Raw genomic sequence first — 23,252 nt, 5'->3', positions numbered from 1 at the left:
GTTGTGAAGTATGGACTCAAGGTGAGGCTTTCAAAACAAAAATACTACCAGCTGGACTGTTGCACACAGTAGATGAAACAACGGTGAGTGAGATCTCATATTTATTCAACACAATCTCAATTTTGTCTTTCACAATGGAAAAATCAGGCCAACATTAGGTTTTTGGAGTAGCCTTTTACCATTTTCAGATTTTGTAGGCAAAGCCTAAGAGGTGTAGCCTGACCATTGCCTTCCTATGCAACTCCACTTGATGTTCATCTCCCTTCAGTGGTATGCCTGGGATTTCTCCCATTGAATTCGATTTCTCCGGTTCAGCTTCAGCTGCTGAGATCAACGACATTGATTTTCTACACTGTTTTACTATTTTATTTTGCCTCTGATTGTAGTTTAGCAAAGGCAGTGGAGGAGGTGAACAAAGATGTTCGGTCCATGTTGACCACGCTTTCAAGTACTGAACCAACATTAACAGCCATCAGGTTCAGCCTGGCACTTCTCTGTTTGCAGTGAAGGACGGTTGCTTACAGTGCACGCACATTCCGGTAAGCCTCATCGTGTCAAACTGGCGCATTGCATACGTCACGGTCAAATGTTAGCGATTGGGTAAAATTTAAAACTTCAACAGAGTCCACACTTCCAGGAAGCAATTGTTTCTAAATAGCCGAGGGTCCAGACCCTCTGGATGAAGCGAACCACACAACAGTATGTTGGTTTTTACCAGGCTTTAGTGCTGGGTCACTGCTAGGAAACGAACCAGTTTATTGAAACACTTTCAATTCTGCCAAGGAGAGAGGTCAAAGGACCAGCAAGAATTATGCTAGAGATGTGTTGATGACTACAATAATTGTAAGTTCAAAGTAAGACACTTGTGTTTTAACCAGAACTTTAGTGGAGTATTTGAGCCTGTATGTGTTAGTTTGCCGGGGTGTGTTTGCGTGTGTGTGTATGGTTTGGGAACAAAACCTACATCAAATTCAAACATGTGCATCCGACTCTTGTTTTTAAGCTAAATTCAAGAGATTGTGTCATCATCCCACCCTGAGTAAAGAACATTTCCAAAGCATGATTGATAACAATGTAGTTCTCAAAATATCTTCCAGGTTTACCATTTGTGTGTTTTAAAATGTGAAATTATTTATTCTCTTCTTTCAGCAAAACCACCAGATTAAGATAAAAGCTTAATCTCTCTTGCATCATCAAACATGTCCGTCTTGAAGCCCAGCTCTTTTCCATTTTTTGCGCGTTTTCCAGGAAAGGTTGCTATAAAGTATTAATACGCTCACCGTTTTTCCATTTACTTTCAGAGACAACCAACAGAAACATTGTCAGGATTGCTTATGTCCAACAAACACGTTGATATCGAAGATGAATTTCAAGGTGGAGGTTATTTTGGAAGAAATAGTTAGTATTGTTCCACCAGCCCAGCTGGCCTGCTGGATTCGTTTCTTCTCTTTCCCTCTTGTGATGCCACCCACTGCCGTTCTTCTCCTGCGACAGAACGCGGCCAAAGACGGAAGTCTCAGCCGCTCCCGTTGGCACGTTGAGTAACAGCTGACAGAACAAGAGAGTGACTGTTTCCCTAACAACTGTCTTTGTCTGGCACAGATACGAAGGGATCGCTCTGATGGATAATGACTTGATATAGTGTGTCCTTTGGCCAGAGCTGTGTGCCACCGCGGATCATTTTGCTTCATATACCTGCGAGGGGAAAAGGAAGGAGAGAGAAAGAGAGAGAGAGGTCAAATGGTGTGGCTGTAGAGCTTTAGAGAGTGGATTGTTTCTCACAGAAACGTCAGAGATAAAACGGAACGAGTGTTTTCCAAACCAACATCAGAACGTTCACTCTTGCCTAAGTGATGATTTGCTTGGAACCTCTACTCTTTTGTTTTCTTGAACACCATCAACCCCCACGCTTTTCCCTGTATCTCCTTAATTTCCTCATTTCCGATACAAGTGTAGCCTGAGATGAAGTGGAATTGGAAGTGGGACTGTGACGATGTATCGAAGAGCAAAGGCTTTACGTCATAAGTGCTTCATCGTCCGGATGAATAGCGGAAGGTGACGAGGCTTCAGAGTCTGTCGGAATGCGAACCGATGCGCAGAAACGCTTCAACCTGAGTGCAGAGTTGTGTATTTTCATGCGCGAAGGCTCACCTGATTTGGTGATCTCACATGGATTGCGTGACGCAAGTGAAGCCATGACGGTGTCATGTCGAATGTTTTGAGGTTTTTTTGGGACAAGTGAGAAACCGACCTTGACAGTCACCTTCCTTTCCATGTCATAAAAGGCAAGACAAAAATAGAAACAAAAAACAAACAGGAAGCAGGAATGTTGCAATAAAAAATAACCTCTCTCAGAGATCGTTGAGTATCTTTATCAGTGTGTGTACGTACTAGCGATGCCCTCACTTTAAAGCATGCAGTAATTATCCAGAGGCATTACTCACCGATTTTTTTTCGTTTTGTTTTGTTTTTTTGTTTTGGCACAAACCTCATCATGAGCAGAAGATTCGCCCGTTCTGTTTCGCACAGATGAATTCCAAAGCTTTACAGAAAAAAAAAACAAAACATAATACATTTTTCAACGCGCTCCTTTGTTCTCTTATAGCTACGGTGATGCAGTGAAATATTAATGTCAGGACACACATTCATAGCCGTGGTATCTTCGGCTGTGTTTCTCCGCTGCCTCCGCTGCTGCTTATGTTTCTTTTCCTGTTGTTTCATAATTAGATCAGCGTTCATATCGCGCCCAAAGCTGCCAAGTGGAAAAAGGAGCGAGCTCAGTCAATGAGATTATGAATGTATGACAGCATCTCTGGTGTGTTGAGAAATGCGGCCTCCTTTGTTGCTTGAATATTGTTTGGAAGTGCGTTTCAAGGCCTGCTAAACTTAGCTAGAAAAAAAAGCTCTCGATAATGGTTTGTTCACATTTAGCTATTCCCTATGTAAAAAATTAAAAAGAAGCATGGTGTTGATCCACTATGTTCATGATATTAATATACATTAATGGATTCATCACATACTAAAAAAAAAGTGGTCTGAAATGAATTGAACATATTCAATCACACATTTAAGAAAGCGTGGTGGTTTCTGTGCATTTCTCAGTATAGGATTTATTTTGTGACAGTGAAAGTAATAACATTTTAATAAAGACTAATTATTTAAAACATCTAAATATAAATCAATATAAATAACAAATGATGTAAAAGGATGACAGAAAAATAATGGAGTTTCCTTTATTTACCCCTACTCTTCTTTAGTGCTAATTATTAGGTTTGCAAAGCAGGGACTATCTACCAACATACATAAATTCAAGTCTACAAACACAAAGACTACAAATACTCACCATGGCAGCCTTCTCAGCCTACTCAGTTCCTCCAGACTAGCGTTACCAGCAATCAGCAAACACCTGGTGGAACGGCAAGTCTGCTGAGCTCATCATACAAACTAATTCTGAGTTCAAAGATCCTAATGCGTTCACACCAAAAGCGTGTCGTGCGTCAGGTGCATCTGGTTTACATTCAAAGTCTATGTAGAGGCGCGTCGCAGTTCGCGCATCTGGCACGGCACGATTTGAAGCATTTTGATTCTTCCGACAAATAGGCCTGCAACGGAAAACAATGACTAGAGCGACTTTGACGCGTGTGACCCGCCCTCGACGGTCCTCCACATGTGCTTTGAATGTACACCAGACACCTCTGACGAGTGAAATGCTAGGTGTAGGTCAAAATGTCAACCGTCTGCATTCAAAGTGCACACGCGTCTCGAACTTGTAGCGTCGGGACCCGTTTTTGAGGCGCGTAACGCGTTCCGTGTGAACGCACCACAAGAACAGATGCAAACAGCAATGAGAGGCATGGTTATGAGGACTTCTTGAAGGTGGGGGGTTTGAATAAGCAGAAGCTTCTTAAAGAGACAGAGGCCAATTTCAAGGCGTCAAATTGCGAAGTAATTTAAGTAATGTTTGATAAATACAACCTTTTTATACCTGCAATTTTGTGCTGCAATTTTGCAGCACAATCAAGTGCTGCAAAATTGTCTAGATCTGAATGTCAAAATTTGATGAGACGTTACAACAGGTTGGTCGTCGAACAAGGACAGATCTTAGTTCAGCACATAAAGCTTGTCATGTTAAGCAACCAGAAATAAAAATGGGATAATATTATTTTGTTCCTCCAGCTAGAGAAAGACCAGCATGTCAACAAAGTATAATTATGGATAAAATGCATTCGAAAGCCCGTGGCTGTTTTTACATTCAAGGTTTCAAATGCTGAGTCACCCAACTGAATAACAAGGCAAAGAAACATAAGAGGTAAACATTATTAAAACATATGACTTACCATGAACACGTTAAAACTTTTTAAATTAGCAAAATACAGTAAGACCAGTCATAAAGAGAAACATTGATGTGTATTTCAATGAGATTCAAAGCATAATAAATCAAGGACATTAACAAAACACGTTTCATAGATTGAGATGCATCATCTCAATCTATGAAACATCATAAGATGTTCTGGTGGGTAAATAATCATAAATAAAAACATTAGGAACACTTTTGAAGGGCCTTGAAGGAAAGGTAGTTCTTGTAGTTGAGGTGTTTGTGTTGAATATCACACACTCCTGTTTTTGTCTCTTAGGAGTTTTGTTTTTCATAACATTTGGAGTCCTTGGCATCACCCCGACTGTCTGGCAGCTGCCTGTTCAGGATGCTGCAGCTGAACCTGTGATGGACACAAGAGCTTGATATTTGGTAAGTTCTGTCTGAATATCTACACACTGACAGTGAGTGGTTTCACGCCCCGTGCACAGTGAGCTCTGGCAGCTCAAAAAAAAAAAAGTGAAAAATGCAGCGGCAAGCTGCGGTGCCATGTGGGACAGTATGGGAACTTCAGATGGAATGTCGAGCAAAACTGCAGGTGCGAGAAGAAGTGGGTCAAATTATTGTTTCTGGAATTTTAAGTCCGGTGTCCAGCGTTACTCAGCAGGTTGAGGCGCAGAAAGTATGTGTAGTGCACACGAGGGGAATAAACAGACACGAGAGACTGCCTGGGAATAGATGCTCAATAAACAGAAATGAATATTCTGAAATACAAACATCTCAGTGACGTGCATTAGGAGGGGTGAGTGGATTACATCTGGCTAATTAAAGTTGATTTGTTCATAATGCTTCTTGCTTACGGCAGATTAAATAGCTGTTTTTAGACAGAATTTATAGCTTGGTTTTATTTTTGTAAAAGATGCTGCGTTACCCTTCATGTTATGAAGCAATAAACTGTTCCAGTGAAAACTTTTCATATATTCATTAAAAGTATGAGGTTTTATGTTTTTCTTGATTTCTTTTAACCTTTTTTTTTTTTTTGCAGAAAATTAATTGATTATTCGGAAAATAAATCAAGTTAATTTGAACAACGTTCAGGTAAAAATGAACCATATATGGAGACGATTCATATGATTTAATAGATCATGAGCTGGAGAGCTCACCGTGTAGTGCTTGTTATGTTTTGCTCTTTTGCAATTCATCAATGTTTGGGGTTTGCTTTTGTATTTCTGAAAAGATGGAAATTTAATGCAAAATGTCAATTGGAAAAAAAAAACTACAGTAAATTAAAACTAAACGAATTGTGCAAATATAAACTTGCACTGGATTTTCTTCTATTAAAAACAATATCAGAATTCATTTCAACCTCAGGTCTTTTCTGCCCTTTTGATACGTTTTCAATATAGTTAAGGTGTTTGGTTTCCAAAAGCCAAATGGTCTTTGTCATTTATTCCTAAATCAGTTTTTATGTTTGCTTGAGGATAATTGCTTCACTGGAACATTTTATTATCTCGTAACTAAGTTGGTGGTAGTCTCCATTTTAATAGTTAACCACAATGAACCATGGCAAAAAAAAACAAAAAAAAAACAGACCATGATTCTGCCATTATACCGTTTAATAATACAACACTTTCAGGTCTTACAACTTCACCTTTATGCCTCTGGCCATTGCTTCTAAATAGTTTTTTTTTTCCTTCCTGGCAATATGGACTAAAATATGTCCAAGCACAATGAGCCCAAACACCCATCAGAGCTGGTTTTGGAATAAATAAATCACTCTAACCTCAATAATTTGAGGTTAAAAGCCAATATGTGGCCTATGATTAAAAGTAAGATCAACAGCAAGAAACCAACTCACTTAATAGACGTCCATCGATTCTAACAGGATGAGCAGACTTGCTTTTCCTTGCAGGGCCGCAGGGAGTCATCGATCTACCTTATGAGCCAAATTGTTGTTTATAAAATTAATTGAAGTTGGTTAATGAACCCAAGAAAATGGTTTAAATTAAACAAAAGCACATCATTAATTAGGAGATTCATGCCGATGAGTGTATGTCATATAATGTACATAATGATGCCGTATACGCAATTTGTTTTTACAGACTAGATTCAGTGTGCTCAGATTTATGACAGCTCGTGTTCCTTCTACGCATTCACGAAAGAAGGAAATGCAAAAAAAAAGCTCCGAAGTGGAAGAGATGCAGACTAACAGCAACAAAGCGATCCTTAAATCTTTGGGATTTTGATGTAGTAGCTGCTCATGAAGTCTCATCAACTTGGCAGCAACATGATTTGTGGATGCCGGCTTTCAAGAGATTTGTATCCCACTGAGAGAGATTTCAAATATGTAAAGATTAAAGGATTTTCCTCCAAACAAACAAACGATGTCCAACAATATGGGATGTAAGCATGCTATATATAGGATGAAAGGCAAAACAGTACGACTGTCTTCTCGTCCTGTAATGTATTTTCCAAACTTTATCTTATCAATACTATTGATTGAAAAAATTTGAAAAAAATTAACATTTGAACAAAAAAACAAGGCGTCACTTATTCAGCAGACGACTCGTCGTATTAGATTAAAGAGATAAGATGAGATTGAGCAGTATTCTGGGATAACACTTATTTTTAATAAGAGAATATGGTTTAAATAATTAGTCGTGTTTTCAAATAAACAAATCAGTAAATAATTACACAGTTATGGTTTAATCAGTCTAATTATTAATATTTTTCTTAAATACAGGTTATCAAATGCAATCCAGACACTGAAATAGCTCTTAGTTCAGCTTCAAAGCAGACGCAAACGTTAGCATTGTTAACGTTAGCGGATAATTTTGAGCAAATCATGATATTCTCCCAGAATTATAAATCATATCTTATCTGTCACTTGGTCACCATATTTTACGTCTTACATTCTGCGATACAAAGGTTTTAGAAGAGGAAGTTTCAACGATGGATTTGCTCCCAGTTGTTGCTAGCTAACCTAAATAGTCATTATTGGCTAACTTAGCTAATAACTATGCAATAGTGCAATAGTGTGACCTAAAAAACATTTAAATTCAAAATATGAATCTCAAACACATATGAGAGAGTGAGTTGAGCATAATAATAATAATAACTGAGACTAACTTCAAAAGTCTAAGTAGCAGCTGTCTAAAAAACATTTTTTATTAGCTGCTAGTAGCTAATATATAGCTCCTAGCAGCTGTCTACTGGCTGCTTGTAGACGGTGCTTCGAGAGACAGTCACTTGCTATAAAAAGTACTGTACAATTAACCACGACATCAATAGGTTTAGGTTTAAGTTAAGTTTTTTTGTGTTGACGTTATTAACCCTAAGCTACGTATTTCCGCTGATTCAATCCATATGCTGTGATGATGAGCTCCCATGTAAAGTTGCTGTGCAACCGACTGTAAAAAAGCTCGCTAATATTTTAGAGACTTTTGGTCTAACACAACATGTCAAACAAGCAACACACACTCAAGGACACACACTGGACCTGGTTATCAGTAAGGGTGTGAATATTTCCAATGTCTCTGTAACTGATGTCGCCCTGTCGGATCACTTCGCTGTTATCTTTGAAAGTTCTTTATCTTTTAACCCACTTGGACAAACAGCAACCATCACAAAACGTTCTCTCACTGAAAACACAGCAGAAACTTTTAATCAAATCTACTCTTCTTCCTCACCCTTAAGCTGTAATGATGTAGATAAGTTGGTAAATGATTTTCAGTCTAAAGTCTCAGATATTATTGATTCCATTGCCCCAATTAAAATGAAGGTTGTGTCTGGTAAAAAGAAATCTCCATGGAGAAATGCACAAACAGTTAGATCTGCAAGACAACTCTGCCGTAGGGCAGAACGAAAATGGCGTAAAACTCAACTCCACGTTCATTGTGACATCTATAAAGAAAGACTACGTAACTATCATTTAACACTAAAACATGCAAGAGAGGCTTTCTTTGCAGATGTCATAAACAAAAACATTAACAACGCTCGGGCTTTATTTGCAACAGTTGACAGAATCACAAACCCTCCTGTGACGTTACCGCCTGAATTCCAATGTATTGCTGCCTGCAACCAGTTTTCCAGCTTCTTTTCAGAGAAAATTCAAAAAATCAGAGGATTAATCTGTACATCCACTATAAAGTCAGTACCAATGCTGTGACCAAACAAAACAAATACAGGAAAAATGACCCAATTTCAACTACTTAATTATAAAACCCTACAGGAAATTATAAGTCAAATAAGCTCCAGTTCCTGCTGTCTGGATGTCTTACCCACACATTTCTTTAAGAAAGTCCTGCCTGTTATTGCTGCTGATCTGATCCAAATAGTAAACTCATCGCTCTCGTCAGGCGTTTTCCCCCAGGCTCTGAAAACAGCAGTAATCAAACCACTTATAAAAAAGAACAATCTGGACAAATCACTAATGCAGAATTACAGGCCGATCTCCAACCTCCCATTCATCAGCAAAGTTATTGAAAAAGCTGTGTGTAAACAATTAACTATCTTCCTAACGATAACCAACCTCTTTGACTCCTTCCAGTCTGGTTTTCGTGCTCACCACAGCACAGAGACCGCCCTGGTAAAAGTGTTCAATGACATCCATATAAATACGGACTGTGGCAGAACCACAGTGCTGGTTCTGTTGGATCTCAGTGCAGCTTTTGACACTGTTGACCATGACATATTACTGAATCGACTGGAGAGTTGGGTCGGACTCTCCGGTCCAGTGCTTAACTGGTTTGAATCCTACATAAAGAACAGGGATTTCTTTGTTTCAATTGAAAACTTTTCATCAAAGAGGTCAAAGGTCACATGTGGGGTACCCCAAGGTTCAATCCTAGGACCCCTTTTATTCAATATTTATATGCTCCCACTAGCTCAGGTTATAACAGGAAATAATATTAGCTACCATAACTATGCAGATGACACACAGCTCTACATTACAATGTCACCAGGTGACTCAGAGCCCATCCAATCACTGAACAGATGCTTAGAACAGATAAATGTGTGGATGTGCCAAAACTTTCTCCAGCTGAACAGAAACAAAACTGAAGTTATTATTTTTGGACCTAAAGAGGAACGATCTAGAGTCAATGCACAGCTTCAGTTATTACAACTGAAAACTAGCGATCAGGCCCGAAACCTGGGAGTAGTGATGGACTCTGACCTGAACCTCCAGAGCCACATAAAGACAGTTACAAAGTCGGCCTTCTATCACCTGAAGAACATTTCCAGGATTAAAGGACTAATGTCTCAGCCAGATCTAGAGAAACTCGTCCATGCGTTCATCTTCAGTCGTATTGATTATTGCAACAGCGTCTTCACAGGTCTGTCCAACAAATTAATCAAACAGCTGCAGCTGATCCAGAATGCTGCTGCTCGCGTTCTCACTAAAACCAGGAAGATAGAGCACATAACACCAGTTTTAAAGTCCCTCCACTGGCTCCCTGTAGCTCAAAGAATAGACTTTAAAATACTGTTGTTAGTTTATAAATCACTGAACGGCTTAGCACCACAATACATTAAAGATCTGCTTTTATTGTATCAACCTTCCAGACCTCTCAGGTCTTCCGGTTCTGGTCTGCTCTGCATCCCCAGAACCAGAACCAAACGAGGAGAAGCAGCTTTCAGCATCTATGCACCACGAATTTGGAACAAACTTCCAGAAAACTGTAAAACAGCTGAAACACTGACTTCTTTTAAATCTCAACTGAAAACCCACCTGTTTAGAATTGTATTTGAAATGTAATCAATTACAAATTTATTGATGTAACTTGACTTAATGATTGATTCTATATTGCATTGTGATTCTGTGTTTGTTATGATGTAAAGCACTTTGAAATGCCTTGCTGCTGAAATGTGCTATACAAATAAAATTTGATTGATTGATTGATCTTAGATTGGCTATAAAATGCAAAGAAAAGCCGGCTGCACTAGATAAACTCTATTCTGAATGGTACAGTACGGTATAAAATCATAAGTTAAAACTCTGCGCACGAAGGGATAGAGTAAATGATCCTTGCAGTCTCTTCGGAGGGCAGTCAGCTCACAGCAACCGTAGGCATGCGAGGTACAGAGACTACGTGGATAGGATCTATGTCAGTGTTTCCCAACCCTGGACTTCCGAGACGCACTGTCCTGCATGTTTTGGGTGTGTCCTTGCTTCGGCCCCAGCTGATTTCCATTGACGGCATTTACTGCAGTTACCTGAATCAGGTGTATCAAAGAAGGGAAACATGCAGGGCAGGGTTGGGAAACACTGATCTACGTGGTACTCTGACCAGGTTCTGCACAGTTACCTTTTTGCTGCATCTGATCCACTTTGCTTCCAGTGTCTTTGCGTTGCTGAGTGTATACCCCGGGCTCCGGGGGAAATGTGTGAGGAATTTCGATGATCTGTGAACCTCTGAACCTCTGTGGTCTGGACCTCTGTGGTATTATTGGTCAGGGACTGAACAGAAAAATATGATGGCTGCCACTTGTCCTCTTCTGGTTCAAAGGGAACACCAGAGCAAAGCTAATTACCCAGCTTGTGTAACAGCATTGAACATAACAACACTCCCCCCTCCCCCTCCCTCTCTTCCTCCTCATTGTATGCATAACGAGCAGCATCTACAACAGCCTGCATAACTCTGCATATTTTGACATCTTGCTGTTTGTGTGTCCCCAAAAACATTTATTTCCATCATTAAGTCTGTTTTTCTTTGATGAATTAAATTCATCCTTTCCTGACGACAGAAAACAGGCAACTCTTGCTTGTGCACACATTGGGCATAAGCCCAGATGCTCTTTTAAGCATTTTTCTTTTTTTTATCCTACTTGTCAAGTCTGAGGGCAGTAAGGCGGCCAGCGAACCGCTTCTCCACCTTTATCCTCCATTGCTCACATTTATGGCACTACAAACTGCAGAGACGCTCTTCTGTACGCATGCTTTGAATATTATTATTTTTAATGACGAGGGTAGGAGGGGTGGGGAGGTGGGTCAAGGTGTTATCTTAAAATTCAAGTGCACATCCGTCTTCAACCTCCCCGAACCCTGTCTCGTGTCTCGGGGTCTACTTTTCTTGTCAAAGCGATCTGAATCTTCGCTGGCAAGTCTTTCCCAGAATACCAAGTGCCGAGATCAGTGACAGAGGGGGGTGTGGAGTGGGAAGCTCGGGGACATTCTTCAGGCTTCAGAAGAAGATATCACCTCCATCTCTGCACCTGATACTTGTTACCGCAGGCTCTAATCATCCGAAGAAATTAAGCGACACACCCGGGCGATTGCCGCCTCTTACAACAACGTCTACGGAAATCTAAATGGGGGGGTGGAAGGAGAAATTTGGCAAAGTGAGACACACCTGCAAGCGCGCCAAGTGGCACGCAGCAGACGCCTGGCTCTGGGGGGAGCCGTGCTCGCCGTCTTGGAGCGCTCTGTTATTTTTCTTCCCCCCCTGTCAGTCAGATATCGTTTTGTTCGCCGCAGATGCTCTCAGGGTTGGCAAACACAGTGAACGCTGAGTCACTCAAACATCCACATCTTGACAGGCAGCTGATTCACTGTCCATTGATTTCCTCGTACGTCATATTCTTTTGCCATCTTTGTTGCGTGCAGGGCGGAAGGGAAGGGCTTTGTTTGAGGCTTTCTGCACGTGTGTCTGTCTTCGAGCACTCTGGTTTGCACATTAAAAACTCGACGCCGTGCCTAATGACTCGTGGAGGTGCAACTTTATCCCATAAGTATCCTCATTAGTTACAAGGCCCCACAACTGAGTTTTAAAAATCCATTTACGTTCATGGCCAAGAATAGCACGGTAAGTGTTAGAGAGCATAAACAAGCCTCTGAAACAAAAAGGAGCGTGTGATCCGTGTAGACATCCTCAAACCCTCCAGTTTATTCATCCTGTATCAAATATGGATTAATGTTTGATTTAAACTTGCCTGTTTTTGCTTGGATACAAAAACAGGCAAGTTTTCCCATCTAATAAAGCAACAATAGGATTTTTTTTTCTCTACTTGTGGCTCACTTTTCATACATTTTGTTTTATTCGCCTGTGCAGAAATCGGTGGGGCGTCGCAAATTGCAGAGCAGGAGAGAGTCTCGTCTCTCAGACCCGGCAAATTAGAGTCGGTGGTAGAAGTTCAGCAGAGTGGACAGACGCATGCTCAAGTGTGTGGGGTTTTTTGTGTGTGTGTGTGTGTGTCAAAACTTCTATGAGATTCTGATGTAGGCCAATTTGTTATCTCTCTTGTAAATATGTGCCAAAAGCATTAAAATAAAATCTACTTTTCTCACTTTTAAATTTTTTTAAAATTAAAATCTTCAGTTTGAGCATATTAGTTTTTTGGGAAAAAAAAATAAAAAAATCCCTCGCATACCAGGAGGAGGAACTATGGACGTGTTTTCTCTTTCAAAGGCTTTGAGAACCGTATTCAGTCCCTCCAGGAAGTTGCGATGTTTCGATTCCAACTATTAATATACTGTAGATTCACTCATTATTCTCATTTTGCGCAAATTTTGCACAGACTTGCAATTTTCACCAATCGTTGCAACTTTTCCGCAAACCTGACCAATCACTTTAGCGTTTCCTGTGTTTCCTTCTTTCTGACCAATCCCCTTAGCTGCATGCTAATTTAACTTCCCGTTTCACCAGGTCTCTTGAACACCAAACCTGCAAGATGAACACATGTGTGACGCTAAACAGTAACGCTTGCCTTATTGGTCTTTTTTGGTTTGAGATGTAATACTACATAAACAGTCCTTGCTGGTTTGAATGATCATATGTGGAATTCTTCTTTAGCCCTTTGAAACTCCTCGGGACATGATTGTAATTCGATTGCTATTTCAGGAAGTTACTTGAAAATGTTATTTGCACTTTAAATGTTAACTTCCTTCAAATCTTGTCTCTTTTTTTGGAAAGGCTAGGTGCAGCAATTCCAACTTTTTTTGCAAGACCATCTTATGGCAAAAATAAAGTCTTAAACTTGCAACTTTGATCACAACCTTTTGAAAAAAGTGCTGCAAAATCAGTCATGTCAGGCCTCTGCAATCACAAAAAAAAAAAACATTGCAACATCCCGGAGGGAATGGTAATTAGAGTGCATGGCATTATGACATCTATAAAATACATGCCTATTATTACTCCATTATTGTCCCCTGATGTAAATTCTATAGAAAACCTGTGAGATACGCTCAAGAAAAGTGAGATTACGTAATTAAATTTACATTCCCAGTAATACCTCACACCCCGGTGTACAGCATAATCACCTCATACGAAGGTATTTTTGGTGCCTTGCAACTGAGAAGTTTAAGTCAAAGAGAAAATAAGTCATACAGGAGCTTTGCAATTGTGGATTTTTTCTTTCAGCATGGAGTCAGTTTACACAGACCAATTGATTTGATGCAGGTGTGATAAAGCGGAAACACCTCTAAAAGTTGCACCAGGTTAACCTTTGAGGACTTAGATTTTGAGATGGCAACTAGAGAAACGGTCAATTCTCTCTCCGTTTGCTTTCACCAGCAGAAATGCTCTCAAACATTCGGGCCTGCGGATCTGGCAAAAAGGGCTCAAGCAGAGCATTAACAGCATGGCCACCATCTACCGCGCTCTCTGTTACTTTTGTGAAAATCAATCGTATATTAACTTGGGGTTACTCTCCTTGCTGCATGAATAATGTAATTTAAAGCTTGGGTCTTTCAGATAAAGTCATAGCGTGGCAAATGCTGCTGGGATAAAAAAAAAAGAAAAAGAATATATGTTAAGCTTTTGACACATTGATTAAAACAAAAAAAATTTAGCAGTAATTCAATTAATTAGTGAAATTAAAATTCTTTAGAACGGCTATGTGAACACAAGTGGCTGCCTTTTTCAAAGTACGATTTTATGAATATGCAGCATATCACCATAGAGCGAAGCTCTTTCTACCTCCCAGTTCACGGCGGTACAAGTTGAGTGTTCTCACTTTCGTCGCAAATGTGAACATCTGGACGTCCTTCCTCAGGTTTCCACCCTTTGCTCTGCTCTGTAAGTGGCTCATGACGCACTGCTGCTGCTACACGGCGTCCATCTGCGCATTTCTTCCGAGCGACGCCGTGACAGGGGGGGGAACCTCTCCCTTTCACATCATCTACCGGCGTATGCAGCATATGGGCCGCAGGATAGCAGCAGACGATATGTGCTCACGAGCTACGGCTCCTTCCATTGTCTACCGTGCTGCAGAACGAGTGGGACGAACCCCTGAAGAGAGAGAGAGACCTGGCAAAGGCTCCGCTTCCATCTGCCTGCATGCCTCGCAGTGGAGCCCAGCTCGCACCACTTGAGATTATGCTCACGTCCAAGTTGTTACTGTAATTTGCATTGGCTCATAGGCAGGGGAGAGCGAGGAGGTGGGGGAGTTGCACATGAGGCAGGGATCTTATAAGTGGTCCTGGCAGCACAATGAATCTGCATGGGTGTACTATTATGGACAAGTGGCATGGGCAGAGCTATATTAAAGTGCAATAATGGGATTGTGCTGGTTGTCCTGCTGACTAAGATTATGGTTTGTGTTAGTGCATGAAGTAAATTATAGAACTGTGCAATTGGAAACCATCAGTCACATTCAGTGTTGGTATTGCAGGCTTTACAGACGGTCTGTTCAGTTAATCTGTGCTTCCAGCTCCCGGAGAGCCGTGGCCCTCAGGCAAGTACAGGTGCATCAGCTCATTGTGATGCACCTGTATTAGCATGAATAGAGATCCAAAATGTCGAAAATATCCAGCTACTAGCATAGATAGATAGATAGATAGATAGATAGATAGATAGATAGATAGATAGATAGATAGATAGATAGATAGATAGATAGATAGATAGATAGATAGATAGATAGATAGATAGATAGGATGCTCACAGATTTATTTTGTAGGCGAATTTAAATTTTGTCCAATTTTTGTCGTAGGTTCGACCAAAAAAAAACAAAAAACCCTTAAGGTCAAACCTTTTGTGTTGGGAATCGGGGTTTTGGGGGGTTTCCTTTTTGCTGCTGTTTCATCCCTTATCCACCAGATGGCGTCTACAGGCGGAGGTTTCTCTGGAGGGATGGGCCTTGGTTCAGCGCACCGGTGTTTAATCACCTCTTCAGTCATGGAGCTTAAGAGGAGCGGACTACCAGTACTTCGTCGCTTGAGTGTTAGCCTATATGGTACTCTAAGCCCCTAGCGAGCTACCTCCGAGCCTTTCCAGAAAGATCCTCTAAATATCCCTCTCGTTGTTTTTCCTCCTACAGCTATTCCTTCGTGACGCCAAGCGGCCTCCTTGAAGAATCCTTCCTGGTTTGACTCACCTCGAGACACCACCTACCCACGGGTTGCCCGAGCCCCGTTTCCGTTCCTTCGGCCGGATCTCAAAGCCTCTTCCGGATTATTCGGCGGATTGTGGATCCGCTCCTCGTCTGTCCTCCACCACAGAAAACACTGGCCCGCTCTCTGCCGCAGCCTCCTCCGATCCTCCTGGATGCCACTCGAACATACTGAAAGCCAAGACCCGGTATCCACCGGAGTGCCTCCAGGACTGTCATCATCATTTTCCCAAGTAAGATCGGCTACTACTCTCACAGCTCCCATTTCCGATTACCCCTGAACTTACCATTCCCTCTGCTACTTCTCAGTGTGCCGGCCTCCCCCAGAAGCCCTCCCCTGACAGTTCGTCGTTCTACCCACCGAACCTGTGTTTACATTAATAAACTATATTTTGCTGATCTCTGTTCTCCAGTGGTGTTCTGCATGTGGTTAAGAAAATTAGACCTCACCATGACAGAACACTCAAGCCAACCGTCAAACCCTGCAGATGCCATTAGGAGAACATTGTCAGAACAACAGGCCCTACTTCAATCTCATGAATCCGCCCTACGTGAGCTGTGCACCCGTCAGGCCGAAACCAACCAGCACTTATTAGATCTAACAAACTTCTTGCAGAACTCCGTTCCACAAACTCCACCCTCTACTCCTGCACCAGCTCCCGATCCGGTTCAGTCGGTCCGCCCCACGTTTTCCGAGGTCCGACCACCTACACCAGAAAGATTTTCTGGTGATTTAGACAAGTGTAGGGGTTTCATCTTACAGTGCTCGATAATGTTTAATCATGCTCCCCAAAGTTTTGAACAGGATAGCGCGAAGATTGCCTATGTCCTTTCGTTACTGTCAGGTCGAGCTTTAAGTTGGGCTGAAGCCAGATTTCCCATCCCCGACAACTATGGGTGCACTTTTGCTGAATTTCTAAGGGAATTCAAACTAATTTTCAGTCAAGAGTCGGACAAGACGTTTATTTCACGGGAGTTGTGGAAAATGAAACAGGGGCAGCGAACCGTAGCGGATTTCGCAATCGACTTCAGAATAAAGGCCGCAGCATCAGACTGGAATGCGGCTTCGTTAAAGAGTGCCTATTTCCACGCTTTAAATGAACAAATCAAGGATGAATTGACCACCTTAGATGAACCGGAGACTTTAGAAGAGCTAATAAGTCTTACCATTCGCCTCGACAATAGGATCCGCTCTCGAACTAAAGAAAGAAACCGAAGAGAACCGCAAGCTAGAGCATATTCAGTTCCCGCTCCGACTCATTCTGTAACACCTCCACAGATTCCAACGGAGCCCGAGCCGATGCAGATCGGTCATACTCGGCTCACGCCGGAGGAACGACATAAAAGGATGACCTCCCGTCTCTGTTTATACTGCGGGTCTCCGGGTCATTTCATCGCTCACTGCCCCGTCCGGTTAAACTCCCAGGTCCGCCAGTAGTTGTGAGGAGGCTGGCGGACCAAGCTCGGAGGGAGGATTCTCCTCGCCTTTTATTTCCAGCTACTCTGATCTACAAAGATCAGCCAGTCCCATTGTCTGTTCTCGTTGATTCCGGCTGCGAACAAAATCTGATAGATCTGTCATTCGTCCAGCAGATGGCGATCGAAACAGTGTCACTTCAGGTTCCCCTCCGAGTCTCTGCGCTAAATGGCAAAGCCTTACCGCAAATTACACACCAAACTAAACCGTTGAAGTTAACTATTTCAGGAAATCATAGCGAACTAATCTCATTTTTTGTTTTTCCCACCGCTAATTCCCCCATAATTCTAGGATTTGACTGGTTACAACAACATAATCCACACATAAACTGGCTGGACAAACATATTGAATCCTGGTCCACGTTCTGTCATTCATCTTGCCTCCGTTCAGCAGTTTCTCCAGTTCAGACACCAGCAGAACCACCCGAAGCAGACCCTCCAGACCTGTCATCCATTCCTCCTGAATACCTCGATTTAGCACCAGTTTTCAGTAAGAAAAAAGCTCTTTCTCTACCGCCGCACCGCCCGTATGACTGCGCTATTGATCTTCTCCCAGGTGCCCCACTACCCACCAGCCGCCTGTATAACATCTCTCGACCAGAACGAGAGACAATGGAAAGTTACATTAGGGACTCATTAGCCGCAGGCATAATTCGTCCATCCTCCTCTCCCTTGGGCGCAGGTTTTTTCTTTGTTGGCAAGAGGGACGGCTCGCTTCGACCCTGCATTGATTATAGGGGACTGAATCAGATAACTGTGAAAAACAAGTACCCTCTGCCCCTGTTGTCATCCGCCTTCGAACCGGTTCATGGTGCCACTATTTTTTCAAAATTGGATCTCAGAAACGCATACCACTTACTCCGAATCCGCCAAGGGGATGAATGGAAGACAGCATTTAAAACACCCATTGGTCATTATGAATATCTGGTTATGCCTTTTGGATTATCTAATGCCCCGGCTTTCTTCCAAGCACTCGTTAACGATGTCCTGAGAGATTTCCTAAATGTATTTGTTTTTGTGTATTTGGACGATATCCTGATCTATTCTAAGTCCCTCGCAGAACACAAGAAACATGTCCGTCTGGTCTTACAACGACTCTTAGAAAACAAACTGTTTGTAAAGGCTGAAAAATGTGAATTTCATAAAGCATCAGTTTCATTTCTTGGTTTTGTTCTTGAAGGTGGGAGAATCAGACCTACGGAGGAGAAAATAAAGGCTGTTTTGGCGTGGCCGATTCCCGAGACACGTAAGCAACTACAAAGATTTCTCGGGTTTGCCAATTTTTATCGCCGATTTATTCGAAACTACAGCCAAACCGCCTTGCCATTAACTGCCCTTACATCAACCAAGACCTCTTTCTGTTGGACCCCAGAGGCAGATGCGGCTTTCAGACAACTTAAGACCCTTTTTGCCAGTGCGCCCGTACTCATCCAACCAGACCCAACAAAACAGTTTATCGTCGAGGTTGATGCATCTGATACCGGAGTTGGAGCTGTACTCTCACAAGTTTCCGAGTTAGATAACAAGACTCATCCTTGTGCTTTTCTCTCACGCAGATTATCTTCCCCGGAACGCAATTATGATGTGGGCGATCGTGAACTTCTGGCAATTAAGTTGGCCCTGGAGGAGTGGCGGCATTGGCTGGAGGGGGCCGAACATCCTGTGCTGGTTTGGACTGACCATAAAAATCTATCATATCTTAAATCAGCTAAAAGGCTAAATCCCCGGCAATCCCGATGGTCTTTATTCTTTTCTAGATTTAACCTCTCTATTTCATACCGGCCAGGAACTCGAAATGTCAAACCTGATGCTCTGTCTCGCCTGCATTCTTCGGATGACTCGGAGAAGATTCCAGCCACTATTCTGCCCCCCAGTTGCACGGTTGCAGCAGTAACGTGGGAAATTGAGGATCTCATCAGACAAGCCCAACAGTCAGAACCAGCTCCTGTCTCTTGCCCCTCTAATAGGATCTATGTACCTGCTGCGGTCCGGGCCAGGTTTATTAATTGGATCCATGCGTCCAAGTTTTCTGGACATCCAGGGGTTAGCCGCACTATATCGCTTATAAACCGTAAGTTCTGGTGGTCATCTATTCACAAAGACGTTAAAGAATATGTTCTGGCATGCCCAGTATGTGCTAGAAATAAAGCTTCCCATCAACCTCCATCAGGGCTTCTTCAACCGTTACCCGTTCCTAAACGTCCATGGGCTCATATTTCTGTCGATTTTGTCTCTGGCCTACCTCCGTCTAATGGCATGACCACTATTCTTACAATTATTGATCGTTTTTCTAAGGCCTGTCACTTAATCCCTCTTCGTAAACTGCCAACCGCATTTCAGACGGCTCAACTTCTAGTGAAGCATGTTTTCCGTTTGCATGGCATTCCTCAGGAAATACTATCTGACAGAGGACCTCAGTTTATTTCTCAAGTCTGGAAAAACTTCTGTAGGGCGCTCAATGCTAAAGTTTCTTTATCCTCGGGATTCCACCCACAGACTAATGGCCAATCTGAACGTATGAACCAGGAATTAGAGTCAACACTCCGCTGTTACACCTCAACTAATCCCTCTGACTGGAGTCAATTCATTTCATGGGTGGAATATGCCCACAATAGCCATGTCTCTGCCGCTACTGGTCTGTCTCCATTTGAAATTTCTCTAGGTTACCAGCCACCATTACTCTCATCCGAGGAAGACGACATCGCTGTCACTTCCATTCGACACCACATCCGTCGCTGCCAGAACATCTGGAGGAACACAATACACGCCCTCCACAACACGGCTGAACAGAACAAGCGGCTGGCCGATCGCAAACGAACTCCTGCTCCTTCCTACGCTCCTGGTCAGAAGGTTTGGCTATCCTCCCGTGATATCCCGTTGAAGTCTATGTCCAAGAAGCTTTCTCCCAGATTTATCGGCCCCTTTGAAATAGAGTCCATTATTAATCCATCAGCTGTTCGTCTACGCCTCCCAGCCTCTCTGCGCGTCCATCCCTCTTTTCATGTTTCACAGATAAAACCCGTCCAAACCAGCACGCTTTGCCCTCCTTCCGAGCCCCCTCCTCCCGCCCGAGACATTGATGGTCACCCAGCTTATTCTGTCCGCCGGATCGTGGACTCCCGTCGGCGAGGTCGTGGGTGGCAGTACCTCGTCGACTGGGAGGGCTACGGTCCGGAGGATCGTTCTTGGGTCCCTGGCTCTTTTATTTTGGACCCGTCTCTCATTAGGGGTTATCGGGCTTCTTGTTCTTCCCGGCCGCCAGGTGGCGACCGTTGAGGGGGGGGTACTGTTGGGAATCGGGGTTTTGGGGGGTTTCCTTTTTGCTGCTGTTTCATCCCTTATCCACCAGATGGCGTCTACAGGCGGAGGTTTCTCTGGAGGGATGGGCCTTGGTTCAGCGCACCGGTGTTTAATCACCTCTTCAGTCATGGAGCTTAAGAGGAGCGGACTACCAGTACTTCGTCGCTTGAGTGTTAGCCTATATGGTACTCTAAGCCCCTAGCGAGCTACCTCCGAGCCTTTCCAGAAAGATCCTCTAAATATCCCTCTCGTTGTTTTTCCTCCTACAGCTATTCCTTCGTGACGCCAAGCGGCCTCCTTGAAGAATCCTTCCTGGTTTGACTCACCTCGAGACACCACCTACCCACGGGTTGCCCGAGCCCCGTTTCCGTTCCTTCGGCCGGATCTCAAAGCCTCTTCCGGATTATTCGGCGGATTGTGGATCCGCTCCTCGTCTGTCCTCCACCACAGAAAACACTGGCCCGCTCTCTGCCGCAGCCTCCTCCGATCCTCCTGGATGCCACTCGAACATACTGAAAGCCAAGACCCGGTATCCACCGGAGTGCCTCCAGGACTGTCATCATCATTTTCCCAAGTAAGATCGGCTACTACTCTCACAGCTCCCATTTCCGATTACCCCTGAACTTACCATTCCCTCTGCTACTTCTCAGTGTGCCGGCCTCCCCCAGAAGCCCTCCCCTGACAGTTCGTCGTTCTACCCACCGAACCTGTGTTTACATTAATAAACTATATTTTGCTGATCTCTGTTCTCCAGTGGTGTTCTGCATGTGGTTAAGAAAATTAGACCTCACCATGACATTTTGATGATATATCCCAAGCTATCGATATCGGTATCAACAATACATTGGTATTGGTGATGCCGACCCTATATTTACTTGGTATCGGATCGATGCAAAATATATTGATGTCAAAGATGTCACTCTACTAAAAAGCCTGTTCACTGTATGCAGTCGATACTTGGTGTAGACTCTTGTTGCACTAAAAAACGGTATCAATGCTAAATGTGTGTTTGGAACTGCGAATTGGTGGATTCGGCTCTAGTGTTAAGAGGTTCAAGTGGTCAGTATGGTTGGTGAGTTCAGTCCATTTCCTACTTTATAATGCCAGAGGATGACATATAAAAACAAGAACAAACTTAAAGTACTGCCTTGTCTTTTTGTCATTGGAGTTCAAGGCGGAAACATTATCATCAAATCTCATTAGGAAATTCATTAAAATTCAAGGCAGCTTTGTTTGCGCCATCTCCCTAATTGAATCTGTTTTGGCTTTTGAACGTCATAGCTGCATTTATTTGAGAGGGAGACAGTTTGAAAAAACAACAACAAAAAAACTTCCTGTTGTATAACTCAGAAGTGAAGTCACATTTCCTCTCTAAGAAAAAAAAGGCCCTTTTAGCTCACTTCCACAGAATGTTTTCTAATGTCCTCATTTTTCAGCCTTAATTTGTTTCCAGCTTGATAGCTTTCGGACTGCAATTTGGTTCGTCGGCTAATGTATCAAATTCACTAATTAACTAAAGGCAGAAAATAAAGCGCAACTGCTGATAAAGCAACCTCAATCAAATAGGTTGTGAACTCATTATTTATAGCAAAGCTACAACAACAGCGACTAGTAATGAACTTCCTGTAGCTGGTGGCAAAGTCACTACATGTGCAGTATTTAACGCCTTTATCCTTAACAATTGTTTCCATCAGTAGCCCCGTTCTCTTTTTTATTATTATTATTACTAGATTACAGTTATTAAGTTAAATTGAATCTACCAGAGTGGTTAAGATTGGGGGTTTAATGCCAGATTAGCTTTTATTAACGTTCATTTCTGCTGTAAAATTAGTAAAACACCAGCACTTCTGCAAAGCAGCTAATCTGTTTTGTGTAACTGTGGCCTTTTCGTTATTGAAGGAAACGGCCCTATGCAGCAGTCATCTATATTAATTTTTGCACAAAGCCATTTAAAAAGGGATATTGATAAAAGATAATTACGTGACTGATGCGAGCGAGAGAGATAAATACGTCGTTCACTCAAATACTGGGCCTGGCAGGTTCGCGATTAGGGACTCAGCAAGTGTGGCGCAAGCTTATCTTCAGTCACTCTAAACATTTCATTCCCATAATTGCCAGTTATACTGATATGTCATGGATTAAATAAATTGACCCCATTTTCCCTGCGAAATGTAATTGGAGGCAGAAAATGTCATATAAGGATCTACTTGGGCCAGAGGATAATGCACGTTGCATCTGTTCTAATTACAGCAGTGCTGGATGTTGTTGACTCACCTCTGAAATGTGCGCAAGCTGAGCACATATGCGATGAGGGCAACAACTCGGCTTTGTTGTATCCAAAAGTGGTGGATTAGTATTAGAAAAACCGAAGGTTTGGGACAGCAAATCGTGAATCGGCCAATCACACGGCAGCAACAACGTTGCATTTAGGAGTCTAAACGTGGCCAAGACGACACGCTGGGGTTCAAAGCGATGATCAGAATTAGGGAGGAAGTAGATTTAAGGGGTTGTGGTTGTTTGTGTTTGGTTGTCTCAGTCTCGCCCGAGTATTTCAGAAACTGCTGACCTATTGAGGTTTTCACTCATGACTAATTCTCGAACAATCGGCCAATGATCGGAAAATGTCCAGGCAGTGGCAGGTGAATGGAAGAAAATGCCTCGTTGATGTCAGAGGATCAGAGGAGTGCAGTCAGACCGAAACGGCTTAGAAATAAAAATAAATAAGATAGACATACCTTTTTTACTTTTACAACCAAGGAATACGACCTCTGAATGGACAAAACCAAATATCTTGGAGCAGATGGACTATAGCAGCAGAACATCATAACTCCTG

General features: G+C 42.6%; 1 protein-coding gene across 4 annotated transcripts in view; it reads left to right on the top strand.

Moving 5' to 3' along the window:
* The window catches only part of lrfn1 (leucine rich repeat and fibronectin type III domain containing 1), a 198,203-nt gene that overhangs the window by 141,793 nt on the left and 33,158 nt on the right, over positions 1-23,252 (top strand). For all 4 annotated transcript variants that reach the window (XM_032545402.1, XM_032545400.1, XM_032545398.1 and 1 more), the window contains one exon: positions 4,635-4,747. The gene's annotated coding sequence lies outside the window, so the exon portion shown is untranslated. The remainder of the gene's footprint in view (positions 1-4,634; positions 4,748-23,252) is intronic.

This window comes from Xiphophorus hellerii, chromosome 18, assembly GCF_003331165.1.
Source record: "Xiphophorus hellerii strain 12219 chromosome 18, Xiphophorus_hellerii-4.1, whole genome shotgun sequence".
Classification (NCBI taxonomy): Eukaryota; Metazoa; Chordata; class Actinopteri; order Cyprinodontiformes; family Poeciliidae; genus Xiphophorus; species Xiphophorus hellerii.
This window is presented reverse-complemented; position numbering and strand designations above follow the sequence as displayed.